We start from the raw sequence: 16,746 nt of genomic DNA on the forward strand, positions 1-16,746 counted from the left end.
ATGTGATGGAAGTGACATGGGGCACCATCTTGCTGTAGGATGAAGTTTGCACTATCGTCCCGTAGTTGGGGTAGAAGCCACAAGCGTAATAAATCCAGATAAATCTCCCCAGTTACAATCTTTTCACAAAAGGAAAATGGACCGTAAACTTTCCTTTGAGATATGGTGCAAAATACATTTACTTTTGGAGAGTCCCGCTCGTGTTCCACATATGTATGCAGATTTGATGTCCCCCAAAATTGCACATTCTGCTTATTCACTTTCCCTGACAAATGGAAGGTCGATTCATCAGAAAAAATCACTGTCAGCAAACGTGTCATCTTGTTCCATGCGGCTCTGCAGTGCAGTGCAGAAGTTACTCCTCGCGCACAGATCATCTGGTTTCAAAGACTGCAACAGGGTTAGACGATATGGTTTCATTAGTAATTGCTTCCGCAAAACACACACATGCGGCGCCTCCGTAGCCAGGTGGGAAGAAGCCGCAGTGCGTAGCACACGCTTCTTGATTAGACCGGGGTTTGAGCCCGTGACCACCAAATACGGAGGATGTGGAAAGGTCAGGGAATGACCACCGCATATCCCCGGAGCAATATGGCCTTAGTTGCTAATGCTCCCAAACAACAAACAAACAATATATCCGCAAAATGCGCCAAACTGTAGTTTCTGGGATGTGAAGTTCTTTGCTTGCCCTCGTAGTGGATTTCCTTGGGCTCCTTAGAAAAGTTTCCCTAATGTGTTTTCCCTAATAATTCAATAATAGAGTTTAAATGTATTTTCATATTTAGCAAAAGAAGACCTTTTTTAACCCATTCAACTATGTCCTCCATTACAATTACTGAAAGGTGGCAAACCTAGGTGGGACCCGAAATGAGAACCTTGTCTAGGACCCAATTTTTCCTTAGTTCCCCACTGACAGTAATGTGTTTACATTTGTTACAGGTAAAAAAATCGTTGAAGAACAGTCCTTTACATCTGTTAGCTGGTCAGGAAACAGCCCAGACCTGAATCCTATGAGAACTGTTGGCATCATGTGGAATCTGCAGTTTCCAGAAAGAAACCAAAGACCCTTTTTGAACTTCAGGAAGCCATAATTTGTGTTTGGAACCACGAACTATCAGTTGATTTTCTTCAGAAATTGACCTTGTAAATGCAGTGACAGCTTGCTGCTGTCATCAGGGTCAGGTACAGTTCAACTACATATTAGTTTGCACCTGGTGAACTTTTCATTTTGTTTTCCAAATGATAAACTGAAGCAAATTAAGGGCTTCTGATAACATTTCAGCCGTAATTGTTGTGTTTACCAAAACTGTTGTATAAAGGTTGGAAATGCTAATTTTGGAATATTTCGAGAGGACCTCTCAAATATTACTTAGCTTTGCCTTATCTATTAATAAATATACTTTTTTTTATATTTCTATTTGTGATGCTAGTCATTAATGTAACATACCATCACAAAAAGGGGTTCAAAATGTGAAATTCCTAGGTGATGCAATTTCTTTGAATACCAGTGTGTATATATGTTTAAAATGGGGGGGGGGTAAACACTAGAATTTGGAAAGGCCGAAAGAGGTTAACAAGAAATTGGTTGGATTTAGGTGTTGATTAGAATTTGGCAACATTGTTAGGGCTGTATTTGGTCGGTTTAGTTAGAGTAGGGAGAAGACTGAAGGCTGGGGGGAAACAGGTAGAAGGATGGGGACAATAGAGTAAACATCCCCAAAGAGGTCAGTGGGGACGATACCTGGTGATATGTGGGGGAGGTAGAGAGGGGAGGAGACAGAGATGTCCCCCCTTCCCGCCTGAGGATGGGGTGTTAAAGGGAACTGAGTTGAGTACCCAGTTCAGATTGCCAAATGGCTTCTCAGCAGCAGAGCGGCAATATGTCTTTATCAGTGATCATTGTCAGGTCCATGTAAGTATTGAATTCAGTAGGATGGTCAAAATGCCCATCCTACCTGGGGGGATAGGATAAGTTGGCTGGCAGTGGGGGAATAATCTCCCCCTCACTGCCAGGGGTGAGTGGGAGGGACACACATTTACTTCATTCCTAATATGCATTCTATTTGTATACTTTTTTCTTATATTTTTTATATATATTTTTTTTTTTCTGTTAGGTTATATATATATACATGGTGGTTCGTAATTCTTGGTACTGGCAAGAGGCTGATTCTTTGTGAAAAAATAAGTCGAAATTGCAGAATAAATTTTTTCATATGAGGCTTCATTTTTGAGAAAATGGACTTTAAATATATTAGTTAATATGCATCCACTTGACTAAGACACTTTTGAATGGATCTCTATACCGACCACTATTTACCCTTCTGTTTACAGTGTCCAGTGCATACTTTAGCATAGGATATGTAAATTAAAATGAGGCATGATATTTCCTTTTGATAATTTCTTTTTATTAGATTCAGATTTGTTGGAAACATTGCCCATTCTGTTGCATACAAAGCTGTGCCCTTCTCACTAGATTATTTTGAATTCCAGTGTGCTTCGAGTTTTTAGCGTTTTAAACACCCAGTACACTCCTTTCCTTCAATTGTACAAGACTGATGGTGTCTTCAGAATACATGATTGCTTGGATATGACCCATAAGTAAAACTCCAAAGGTGTCAAATCCAGCGACCATGGTGGCCAAGAGATCATTCCACCATGACCAATCCAATGCTTGTATTGCTCATTTAAAAAGTTCCTCACTTCTCGACTAAAATGAGCTGGGGCACCATCATGATGAAAAACCATAGTTCTTCTAGTATCCAGAGATACGTTTTCTAATAGTCTGGGTAACTTGTTGCATAAGACGTGTAAGTACAATGCACCTCTTAAATTATCTGGAAGGAAATAAGGTCGCATGATTTCGTTACCAGTTATACCAGCTCAGACATTCACGTTCCACCTTTCCTGAAAATGAATTTCAACAATAATGTGAGGATTTTCAAGTGCCCACCAATGCATATTATGTAAATTGAAAATTCCATGTCTTGTGAATTTGGACTCATCAGTCCATAAAATTTGTGATAAAAATTGTGGATGCATAATTAACCAATGGAGGAAAGCCATCTGTGTGAACAAAATCACGAGCTCTTAGTCCTTGCACTCTTTGGACATGAAATGGATGCATCCTTTTCTCACATAGTATGCGAATAATTGTCGACCTGCAAATGTTATGCCGAGAAGAAGGATCTCTCTTACTAAGACGAGGATTATTATTGACATCTGTCATAATTTTTTATTCTGTATGATTAGGCAGTTGTCGACGAAATCTACGATTTTGATGCAGAGAATGGAACAAACCACAGTCAGACGGTGTTTGCCTCTACTCTTTGAATTACTCACCTGTCTGGATAATGACGATTGGGATATCTCTCTCTCTCTCTCTCTCTCTCTCTCTCTCTCTCTCTCTCTCTCTCTCTCTCTCTCTCTCTCTCTCTCTCTCTCTGTAATAATTTGCTGCAGCAGAAGCATTTCCAGAACGAGTCTAGGAAAGTTTATTTCCCGCAATTTACCACCAGCAATTAATCGCTAGCATTTTACCGCCACGTCAGTTTATCGCATAAACAATTTATAGCCTACAAATGATCACTAGCATATTTTATCGCTAGGCAATACATATAATTTATATAAATTTATTGGTCATTTTAAATTGAAAATAAGGTTTTTCTATAGGTTTATTTAAGAATTAAGTGCAGCTAAAAATGGAAGGTATATGCTAGGTATACATTTCCTAGAAATACATACCATTGCAGGTGTTTTAATTTAATTGCCTGTTATTTTCCAAAATTGGAATTAGGTATACTTACTTAATCCCTTTAACTTAAGTAGCATGTTTTAGGGGAGTAGGAGTAGGGCATGCTGATTAGGGAGGTACTATATGTTTATAATCTCTTACAATCACAACATTTTCTTATTTTGAGTTTATTTTTCATCCTTTTGAGTTTGTGAACGCATCATGTCGGTGGAATTTTTGAAATCAGAAAAAGGAAAACCGAAATTGTGTTTAGTGGACATTTGTTTTATAAAGACAGGCAAAATGAAACAAAAATTCATTGGAAGTGTCAAAATTACCGAAAAACAAATGTGCCAATCAAGTTACTACGGTAGATAACAATATCGTTAAAACATGGAAGGAGCACAATCATTGTGGATACACAGCAGGAATTGAGGCAGCACAACTTCTTGATACCATTCGAACTTATGCAGAAACAACAAATAATATTCCTCATAGTATTATTTCAACTGTTTCGAGAATCTGTAGCTAAGCAGCAGCCCCGAAAGCTTCCAAGTGTAGACACTGAAACGAACAATCCGAAATATAAGAAATTGAAATTTTGATGGCCCAGTTCTTCCAACGCATCGTAGAGACATAGTTTTTACAGAAGAATATAAAACATCATGCAATGGAGAATGTTTTTACAATTTGATTCTGGACCCGATTACAATCGTATGTTAATTTTCAGTACGAAAAGAAATTTGCACTCGTTAGCACGAAGTGAACACTGTTATGCCGATGGGACTTTCAAAACTGTTCCCTTACTTTTTTATCAGCTGTATACGATACATGGATTCAAGGACAAAATATCACTTCCATTAGTTCTTGCATTATTGCCTAACAAGTCTGAGGAAACATATGTATCTGTACTACAGCAGCTGAGAGTACTGGAACCGACTATGTCCCCGCAATCAATAGCTATAGATTTTGAGACGGCGATGATGAATGCTTGTTTGTTGTTATTTTGGTTTTTAGGAGCATTAGCAACTAAGGCCATATTGCTCCGGGGATATGTGGTCGTCATTCCCTGACTTTTCCGCATCCTCCGTATTTGGTGGGCATGGGCTTGAACCCCGGTCTAATCAAGAAGCGTGTGCTACGCACTGCTGCTCCTGCCCACCTGGCTGTGGAGGTGCCATGAATGCTTGCAGAAGAGTTTTTCCTGGTGCTTCGCAACGGGGTTGTTTTTTTCATTTTTCACAATGTATTTTTTGTTCCATTCAGAATAATGGATTGAAACAATGTTATGAAACTGATACTAATTTTGCTTTTAATATGCAAATTTTGGCAGCAATTGCATTTGTGCCCACTCCAATTGTGACGGTCGTTTTTGAACATTTGTGTGAAAATGGTGTTTTTCCTGAATCGCAAGAAGTTGTTGTTTATTTTGAGGATACATGGATTGGATGCCTAACCAGACGATATCTTCGTCGACCACCAAAGTATTCCCATGATATGTGGAACTTACACCAGCTTATTCTAGAAGGATTACCAAGAACGAATAATTCTGTTGAAGGGTGGCATAGAGGATTTGAGGAAAAAGTCGCTGCTTATCATCCCAACATTTGGAAATTTATCGATGGCATTAAAAAAGAACAAAGTATTAACGAAATGCGCATTGAACAATATTTAAGTGGAAGTGATCCAGGAAACAAAAAAAAAAGAAGTATCGCGATTGTGATGAACGAATTAAAAGGCTTGTTAGTGCATACGATGAACTGGGTGATATTGTTGATTATCTAAGAGGTAATGCGCATAATATTTCTTATTACTAATGTACATAACTGTGTTGTAAATATTACAGTTTCTTAGTAATTAATTATCCCAACGTGACTGATTCTGCACATTGCATAAACATTAATTTTGAATTTTTGATGTGTACTATGACATACCTAATGTTATAATTAGTTTAGTTTAAAATTAACCAATTGGTATATTGTTTAAATAATGGATTTTTTACTATTTTTGTGATACATGTAACTATTAAAATACATAATCTACCTATTAAATTACATATTTCCATACATTTTTTTTTTTATTTTCATACTGTTCCCTCATAGTTCATAGAATTCCAAAAATATACTAATCATAGCTTAAGGCAGAAACTTAAATAAAAAATAACTTTTTATGATTTGACCAAACACATCTCATTGCTTCTAGATGGTAAAATATGCTAGCGATCATTTGTAGCCTATAAATTGTTTATGCGATAAACTGACCTAGCGATTAATTGCTGGCTGTGAATTGCGGGCGATAAATTTTCCGGACCCCTTCCAGCACATTCTCCTAATGCAAGGAGCATGTCTGTGTGTTCACAATTACTGTACCTTGTCATATCGATGGGTTTTAGCATTAGCATTAGTAGAGGCATATGATGCAAGAAAGCAAGCTTATTCAGCATCAGCCAAAAAAAAAAAAAAAAAAAACCCACTCCCATTTCACCCCTCCGTTCGTTCGAAATACCTGTCCAGTTGAGCTTTAAATTTGTTTAGGCTATCAACTTCAACAACAAGTGATGGAAGTCGGTTCCACCAACCAACCACTCGCTGGCCAAAGGCAAATTTCCGCACGTCTATCCGACATCCGTCCTTCCTCAATTTGAATTTATGCCCTCTCAGGTGATTATTCTGAGCAAGATGAAGAATCCCATTGGCATAGAGCATGCTCAAACCATTCAAAGCCTTATACACCTCTATCAGATCACATCGCCGGTGCCTAGTCTCCAGACTCTGTAATTTGCGAAACTTAAGCCTTTCTTCGTAAGAGCAACCCTTTGTTCCATTCACTAATCTTTTTGCCCTTCTCTGTACCCGTTCCAGCAGCTCTACATCCTTCTTGAAATGAGGCCTCCAGACCTGTATTCAGTACTCAAGATGTGGCCTAACCATTGCCTTATACAAGGGAATAATCACCTCCTTATCCCTGCTAGAAAAATTCCTGTATATCATTGACAAGACACCATGAGCTACTCTTGCAGCTCGTCTGCACTGCTCAGAGAACTTCATATCTGCCTGCACAATTACCCCCAGGACCTTTTCATTCTCCACCACTGTCAGTGTAGTACCGCAGAGTTGATACTTTGCTCTGGGGTTACTGTTTCCCATATGTAGTACTTTACATTTGTCAATGTTAAACTTCATTTGCCACCTCTCAGCCCATCTGTTCAACCTTTCCAGATCCTGTTGCAGCAGCATAGCATCAGTAGTGTCCTTAACAACCCTGCCAACCTTTGTATCATCTACAAACTTGGACATTAAACTTGATATCCCATCATCAATATCATTCATAAACACCGAAAACAACAACGGACCCAACACTGAACCCTGAGGAACTCCACTAATAACATTAGTCCACGTTGAGCACTGTCCATTGATTACCACTCTCTGTCTTCTGCCACTCAACCATCCCCTTATCCATAGCAGCAATTTGCCTCCAATGCCACACTGCTCCAATTTGTGCAGCAGTCTTCCATGTGCAACAGTATCGAAAGTCTTTCTAAGATCCAAATATATAATATCAAAGTTATTCCCTGCATCCAGTTCTTTTGTGACTACATCATAGTATCCAATCAAATTGGTCAGACAAGACCTGCCCTTAACAAAACAATGCTGCGTCTGAGATATAACTGAATTCTTGTCTAGATGATCCTGCAATGCTTCTTTAACCAGTGCCTCCATTAACTTACCTGGAACAGAAGTTAAACTAACAGGTCTATAATTACTTGTGTCAGCCTTTGATCCTCCTTTGTGAATTGGGGTTACATTTGCACATCTCCAGTCTATGGGTACCTCCCCTGAGTCCAAAGAAGCTCTCATAATTATGGCTAGGGGTTTGCTTACTTCCTTTGCTGCCTCCTTTAATATAACTGGATAGATCCCATCCACCCCGGGTGCCTTTTTTATGTTTATCCTCAACAATCTCTCCTCCACTTTCCTCTCAGTTATTACAAAATCATCCAGCTCACTGCCAATGTTTACTTTACCTACATCATTCTCCTTCCTGAATAACTCCTCATGCGTGAATGTAGATGCAAAATACTCGTTTAGATTGTTAGCCACCTGAGCAGGATCCTCAACTGTTGAACCATCAATATCCAGTGGACCAATCTGATTCATCCCTTTCCTTCTCGAGTTTAAATATGTAAAGAACTCTTTTCTGTTTTTCCTTGCATCCTTTGCCAAGGATTTTTCGTAGTCTGCCTTTTCCTGCCTAATCTCCTTTGTGACTTGGTTACAGACCAACTTATATCTATCATAGGCTTCCATGTCACCCATTAATTTGTATGTATCCCATGCATTTTTCTTCTCTGCCACATGTCTCATTAGTTCTTCTGACAACCATTTAGGCCTAAACCTTGAACAATATTTCTTAGTTGGTATGCAAAGCCTGGTAGCCTCCAAGATTAGTTCCGTGAATGCTTCCCATTTTGAGTTCGCTGTTGGTAACATCATCAGTTGGTCCCACTGTATAGAATTTAAATACTGTCTCAGACCATCATAGTCGCCTTTACGAAAACAAAAACCCTTCCCTTTACCTCTGATGGTAGTTACCTCCTTGAGTAAATCCCACTTCAACACACTGTGATCACTGCCACCTAGTGGTTCATTTATCTGCAGATTCTTAATGCATGAAGAATCACTACTGATAATCAGATCAAGAGTATTGCTCCCTCTTGTTGCCTCACGAACATGCTGATGTAGAAAACAATCATCCAATAAATCCACAAAAGCCTTGCTAGTGTGCGAGTGACCAGCCCACAAATTCCAGTCAATATCTGGGAAATTAAAATCCCCCATTTTGATTGAAACTGATAGCGAATACTGATAATAAGTAAAATTACACTGATGATAAAAAATGATGACATTTTATCATAATATGCCAAGTTGTGACATTGTATACAAACAGAAGAGTAAATAGTGGTTGATATTGAGATCCGCTCAATGGTGTCTTAGTCAAGTATACCATGCTCGATTAATATTTTAAAGTCTAATTTCTCACAATCGAAGCCTCAGATGAAAAAAAACTTTATTCTGCAATTTCGACTTATTTTTTAATAAAGAATCAGCCATTTGCCGGTTGTACCATGAATTATGGACTAACCTGTGTGTATATATATATGTATTTATTTATTATTATTTTTTTTTCAATTATTCATTCATCTTTTTCTCACACACCAGGAGAGGATGCAATGGTGTGTAATACAAATTTAAATACTAATGTACAATAGTTAAGCTAAATAAGCAAGATGATAAAAGATTAAAACTAGGGTTAGTTTGTACTTAACCATAACATTTATGGTTTGTGTTCTTTTTCTCACACACTTACATTCATTCATTCTTGTGGCATTCATTTCATTTATTCGACTCTTGCTTTCTGCATTGCACTCTGGACGCCTCAACTTACTGTTATTTTTAATTGTGGTGCAGGCCTAGCCCCAAGTTTTTTTGCAGGCAGGGGAGAATGCAGTGATAGTGTTTGCATTGTAAGTAAATGTTTGTTAGTATACATATAAAGTAATGTAAGTTGTTATTAACTTTGTATTCTTTCGGCCAATTACATTTGCTCTTCCACTCATTCCCATTCACCATAACACTCTTTCACTCACTCTCTCATCATTTCTTTTCACTTCTTTGAGGTGCCTCCGTAGCCAGGTGGGAAGGAGCAGCAGTGCGTAGCACACGCTTCTTGATTAGACCGGGGTTCGAGCCCGTCACCACCAAATACGGAGGATGCCGAAAGGTCTAGGGAATTACCACCGCATATTCCCGGAGCAATATGGCCTTAGTTGCTAATGCTCCTAAAAACCAAATAACAAACAAACAAACAATCACTTCTTTGATCACTCTTTTTTTTTTTTTTTTTTTTTCACCCAAACTGACATTTATTCCCTTTTACCATAATTCCTATTTCACTCAGTGCCCAGCCTGTTCATTCTGTCTTTAATTCATTCTCCTCATTCATTCTATATTGCATCCTCTTGCTTACTATCTTACTGATATTTTTCAGCTAATTTGCTTCCCTGGCTGCTTGTACATCTCCCTCCCCTACATGGTTACTTTGGTTGTGGTGCCCCAGGTTCCCCACACATGGAGGGTAGTCCTGGGAGGGGGGGGGTACTGAGGTCAATCCTGTTTTGTCATATTTGGGTGAGTTTGAGAACGAGAGCAGCCTGTGCGGACGTAGCTTATTGCCGCTCCTGGAACAGAGATGTTTTTTTCTGATTTATTTTCTGTTTTATTAGCTTAAATTGGCATATTAACTTATTTTCTAGAGTAGCTTTATATTCCTAGTTACGATACTTAGTTTAAAGTTTAACTTTGATAAGGGTATTACTTAGTAGGTATTACTTAGTATCGTATAGGCCCACTTAGTATCAAATCCACGTGTTATAAGTTGCAGCTCCGTTGAACGAGAGGTTTTTTTTTTTTAACCATATTTAGCCGATTTATTAACCAATTGTTATATCAAATTAATTTCTGTAAGTAGCTAGTCAGGATCCTTAGTTTATTCTGAATTGACACATCGTGATTTGGAAGTTAATCGATACTTAAGTGTTCGGAAATTGCCGCCATTGTTATGCAATACAAAATATCTCGAACTAGATAGCATAAGCTTAGTATAGTATAGTACATAATATAATATTGTCAATTAATCAGTAAATCTATTAATCTTGTTGAACTTCATTGTCAATTAAATAGCACTTTTAACTATATACATATAACGACTTAGATTACGTAACATAAATAATTAGCAAAAATAAATAATTAATACTTAACTTGATACGGAAGTTATATAAAGGGATTTCGTAGATAACACTCGATACTAAAACATAAATATAGCGTTATACCTGTGTTGGGATACAAGTTTAGGGTGTTAATTTTGTACTGAAATTGAAATTTTATTGAAAATAAATCGAAATCATGACTCAGACCAGAGCAGCAAAGCAAAAGGCTCAAGCTAATGGGAGTGCTGTGGCTCAGGGAAGAACTGAGGGGGGCAGTTGCCCTCTGAATCACAGCCTTTTAAAATGCACTATTTGCTTGATGTTTGTGGAGCAGTCAGGTACGGGACATGATACTGCCATGGGGGATGTTTTTGTATGTGCGGGATGCAAGGAGTGTAAGGAAATCAGGCGACAACTCAGCGTTGTTATGGGCCTATATGAAAGCTTGAAGGACAGGGTGGATGCCCTCGAATGATTAAAAGTGAGGGGGCCCATCAAGCTCTCAGCTGCCTGCACTAACGCCAGAGCTTGCACTTGGGCATCGCGCAACACAGCGGCAGCCCCCAAGGCAGAATGCGCTGGTCCCAAATGAACTAGTAGTTGTTGGTGACTCTATTGTCAGGGAAACAGGAAACATGCTTTATAAAAAGGATAGGTGGAACAGGACCAGGGTATGTCTGCCAGGGGCAAATGTTAATGACATTGTAGAGCGGAAATCATCTTTAAAGGACACAAAAGGTGATATAGTTGTACACGGGTAACAAGATTAGTGAATGGAACAAAGGGTTGCTCTTATGAAGAAAGGCTTAAGTTTTGCAAATTACAGTGTCTGGAGACTAGGCACTGGCGAGGTAATCTGATAGAGGTGTTCAAAGCCTTGAATGGTTTGAGCATGCTCAATGCTGATGGGATGCCTTCTCTTGCTCAGAATAATCACCTGAGAAGGCATAAATTCAAATTGAGGAAAGACAAATGTAGGATAGATGTGTGGAAATTTGCCTTTAGCCAGCGGGTAGTTGGTTGGTGGAACAGACTTCCATCCCTTGTTGTGGAAGTTGATAGCCTAAATAAATTTATGGCTCAGCTGGACAGGTATTTATTTCGAAAGAACAGAGGGGTGAAGTGGAAGGGTTTTTTTTTTTTTTTTTGGCTGATGCTGCATGAGCTTGCTTTCTTGCATCACATGCCTCTACTAATGCTAATGTCAGGTTTCTGTTAGGGCACAGAATACTGCTATCCTGCTAGTTTTGAAGTCATCGTCTTGGCATAATGGGAAACATGGGCAATTTTAACTGTTGATTATTGTTTAATTGATGGGGGCTGAATTGCCAATTTTTGGATAGTTCTGCACATTTCAAATAGTTGCTATGTGAAGGTTGTAAAGGCTTTATAATTTTCCTCTTCGATGATGAACAGATGTTCTTCTCCCCTGGGAAGGAGGCCAATGTGTGCTATTAGCTGTTTTGGGGATGCCATAATTTATGCATTCATATAGACTGTATGTCCAGTCTTAACTCTCGCCACAGGTGCAGTTTGGGTTATGAATCGGCCCTAAGGATATTAGTTTCACATTTAGGGAGCAGTGATCTGTCAATATAAATGTAAAAAGTCCCATTGTCTTATACAATGGGATAACCGCCTCCTTATCACTGCATGAATTTAAGATAGGCATCTCAAATCACTTTATTAAGTTCTTTAACTGTAGTTTAACCATCGTAAGTTTGTTAATGCTATCCAGAAAATTGTCAGATGATGGTTGAATCCATACAGCATATTATTATTAGATTGATAATAATATGCTGTATTTTTATTAGAAGCAATAAAAGTTATCAAATGCCAATCGTATTCGTGTAACGATAAAGAATATAATCTCCCCATTCTCCACATCCAATAGGACTTTTATATATATATTGCAGATATTGCTTCTAGTTGGCCTGTATTTCTTATATTTTTGAAACATTTCTATTTTCTATGTATTTGAATGTCTCTGTGTTTATATAATATCCTGTAAATTCTGTAATTTTTAATTTTAGGTCTTGAATCCTTTTTAACTAATTGTTGGGTAAATTTTTTTATTTATTTATTAATTTTTTTTTTTATTTTACATTCATTTGGGCTTTATGCATTTGTTCTATATTTCTTATACTTTGAATACTGCATTTTATTTTTTCCTAAAATTATGCCCATATTTCTTATGTCTCTGGATATCACATGCTATTTTTCTGCAACAGTCCCTCCTTTTTTTAAACGTAATGCTTATAGAAGCATGGAACCCTGATTACAGCCGGGTCTCCATATTCGGGAGGGGTTACGTGTCAACACTTCCCACGAAAATCTGTACTCTTGCCGAAAGAGCCCCAGATGTTTTCTTCGTATGCCTAAACACTTGCGCAACCATTTGCAATTAACAGAAAAATGTTTAAATGTGTTTAAAATGTTTTACAATAATGAGTAACATTTTAGACCCATGTTTCGAAAATACTGTATCAAAACTTTATTATCTAGTTAAGAACAAGGCATGCACCAGGGTATTCACCACAGGATTCAGTACTCTTCAATAGTAGGGGTCTCAGAGGATGCAGAAGAAGCAGGATTTGCTGGCCTCAAGACTTCCAGTTCGGGAAGTTGACATCACATCATTTTTAACATCACTTTATCACGTACATAAGCTGCATATTTAGCAATAAGAATTCCACCAATTTGCACTGCCTCTCTGATCTCAGTTTATTGTTTGTTTATGTATCGTATGGTACTTTTGTTGATAGCAAACATGTGGCCTATGGCCACGTATGTGAGCCATTCTTGACATATAGAATCTGAGTACTGCGTGCTGGTCTGGAGGCCTCATTTTAGGAAGGATGTAGATTTGCTTGAGCGAGTACAGAGAAGGGCAGCAAGATTGGTGAGGGGAAATGAAGGGATCCTCTTACCAGGAGAGGCTTAAGTTCTGCAAATTGCAGTAGCTGGAGACTAGGCACCTGCGAGGTGATCTGATTGAGGTGTATAAGGCCTTGAATGGGTTGAGAACATGGAATTCTGATGGGATTCTTCCACTTGTTCAGATTACGAACCTAAGGGAGCATAAATTGAAATTGTGGAAGGATAGATGTAGAATAGATGTGCGGAAATTTGCCTTTAGCCAGCAGGTGGTTAATTGCTGGAACAAACTTCCATCTGTCGTTGTGGAAGTTGATAGGTTAAATAAATTTAAGGAGGAACTGGACAGACATTTAGAGGGAGTTTTGCAATTTTTTTTTTTTTTCTGATGCTGCATAAGCTCATACACTTGCTTTCTTGCATCACATGCCACCACCACCACCACCACTACTACTACTACTACTACTTTCTTGTTCAAAGTCATCACTTTATTGGATCTTTTAGTCATTGTCCATCACTAGATGTACTTCATTTAGAACCAATGGGTATTTGCACAAGCACAATATTATTTTAAGCACAAGTAACCTAACGCAGACACAAACAACACACAAAGGTCGCAAACCGTCCGACTCAGATGATGCTCACCGCTAGACTGAAGACAACCATCCCCTCCGTCACACAGGGTGAATGCAGCGAACAGCAGCTGAATTTTTAGTATGATTAATTTGGCGAGCACCAACGCGAAAACACGAATCCGTGAATAAGGGGGCTCGACTGTAGTTGAAATCAGTGAATGGCTGAATTATCAATACTACAACACAGTGGAATCTTCTGCTTAGTAGCTATTTTCAGTGACTGTTGTCAGGATAGTGGAAAATATATAAAAGGGTGGGTAGAATTGGACAAGGGTATGTCTGTCTCCTAGGTTCAAAAGTTGATAATGTTGTAGAACAGCTGTCTTTTAAAGTTCAAAAGTGATATTAAGAGAAGAGCTGAGAATATACTTAAGAAGTGCATGGGAATATTGAGAAAAAGTCAAGTTATGTATCGATAAAATTTGCAGGTTTCTCAAATTCAGCCCGGACATGATTGGAAGGAGTACATGATGACCCTTTTCAGTCAGTTTGGCCTTGGAGAGATGACTGCTGGTTAAAAGGACTGTTTTTACTGGGATGGGATACACTTAACTAGAAGGTGTCTAAGAATAGTTGTTGATGCTGTCTATTGTAATTGAGTTAGATGGATTGAAGAACTGCTAGCTTGAGGGGGGGGAGAATACATATTAATAAATTAACAGAAGCTGCAGGAGAAAATGAATCTTGCACTGCTTCTGTAAGAACATGCAGCAACCTGAAAATGTCAGGGAATTAAAGGACCCTCTGGAGATCCTCATGGGATAAGAAAATACGTGGACTATGGTTGTTTACAGAATTGCATGTATGCTTGCATGTGCACAGTGATGCTAGTAAACAGATTTGTTGAATTAGAAATATTGGTTAGGTCATCAGACACAGGGTTATCAGAGATAGATATGGTGCCACTCAGATATAAGAGACATGGAATTTGGAATGGTGAGTACAATCTGTACAGAAAGTACTTTGTGTGGATGTGGGTTTGTAGCTGTCCTGAGCCAAACTATGGCAACTCTATCCTGTGTTTCTGAAAGTACGAGTCAGAAGTGTTCAAAGCCGCTTAGTGGATTTTCTTATTTATTGATTTGAAATTATTGTTTTTCTAAAACTTTTGATTTAAATTTAGTAGTACAGCATTATTTTGTGATTCTCTGATTAATCTGGTGTATTTATTCTTTACTTGGCCTTGTAATTGCATTAAAGTGTATTGGTAAGGGTATCAAATCCACGTGTTACAAGTTGCAGCTCTGCTGAACGAGAAGTTTTTAGCCATATTTAGCCGCTTTATTGACCAATTGTTACATCAAATTATTTTCTATAAGTAACTTATAGACTTAGTCAGGATCCTTAGTGTATTCTGAATTGAGACAGCGAGATTTGGAAGTTAATTAATACTTAAGTGTCTGTAGATTTACCGTTCGTAACTTGCAGCCATTGTTATCCGACACAATGTTATATGCTGAGCATCAACTTCTCGAAAATCTGCTATCAATTCCTTAAATGCCGATCTTCAGTTAATTCTCCAGTGGGGCAAAGTCAACTTAGTTGATTTCAACCCTTCTAAAACTCATTCTTCTCTTATATCTCACAAAAAGGATTCTTCTGCTCCTATGCTTATCTTTGGTGACACTCCAATTTCTAGGCAAAATGATATATCTCTTTTGGGGATTACCCTGACTTCTAATCTCTCTTGGCAGAAGCACATTACAAATAATTCTTCCTCTGCATCTAAAAAACTTGGTTTTCTCTTTTGCTCTCGGCGTTACTTTTCTTCCAAACAGCTGCTCACTCTGTATAAATCGCAAATCCGCCCTGACATGGAATATTGTTCCCACATCTGGGGTGGTGCCCCCAAAACCTCTCTCAGGCTTCTTGATTCCATTCAGAAGAGGGCAGTTAGGTTTATTAATGATTCATCTCTAACAGAATCTCCACTCGCTTTCTCATAGACATACTGTTTCTGCTGCATGCCTCTTCTGCAGATACTTCCATGGGCACTGTTCTTCTGAATTGGCTTCTATAATTCCCACTCTCTCTTTCAAAACAATCCAAACATGTGCCGCCACCAGCCAACATCCATTTACTGTCCAACTTCAAACTCACAGAACTAACTTTTCATCTTCCTCATTTATTCATTCAACTGCCGTTTCCTGGAACAACCTTCCATCATACGTATTACCTGAAAATTACAGTCTACAGAAGTTCAAGTCCAATGTCAACAAATATCTTCTTTCGTCTTCTCAACCTCCAACCCAAGCATGGTACTAAGTACTATATGTTCTAATACCTCTCGTGTTTGGGTTTCACATAAAAAAAAAAAAAAAACCCTGTATCTTTATAATATTGCAATAAAGTTGACAGCAGAGATCAATAATTATGTTCTTTCCTTCTTCCAAGAAATCCATGCATAACTGCGTTACACAATAGCCAAGCTACTAGTTTGGTATTCTGTAGCTTTATATCAAATTCATCATCTTTGAGGAATTTCTTTATTAGAGGCCCTTGTACTCAAGTCCCATACTCATGTGACATCGCATGAGCTGTCTAATCTTGTCATAGAGCTTTGGTTTTTCCTGCAATAAAACAAACATAAGATATTCATGTGAATTCTGCTAGACACTATGAGATCTAGAAAATGAATAACCTTGAAAATTCGAAGAAATTTGATAGAAGTATTTATGATTATTATTGGTTGCAATTATTTTTGTTCACTATTTTGTAATTGAGTTTATTAAATTATA

The 16,746-nt window shown here is 38.1% G+C and overlaps 1 protein-coding gene across 5 annotated transcripts in view; it reads left to right on the forward strand.

Annotated features, from left to right (window-relative positions):
- LOC150088262 (acetyl-CoA acetyltransferase, mitochondrial-like) overlaps nt 1-16,746 on the forward strand; it is a 670,540-nt gene that overhangs the window by 419,586 nt on the left and 234,208 nt on the right. The gene's annotated exons all lie outside the window — the stretch shown is intronic.

Source organism: Mastigoproctus giganteus, chromosome 3 (genome assembly GCF_048544385.1).
Source record: "Mastigoproctus giganteus isolate SK-2022 chromosome 3, ASM4854438v1, whole genome shotgun sequence".
NCBI classification, from domain to species: Eukaryota; Metazoa; Arthropoda; class Arachnida; order Uropygi; family Thelyphonidae; genus Mastigoproctus; species Mastigoproctus giganteus.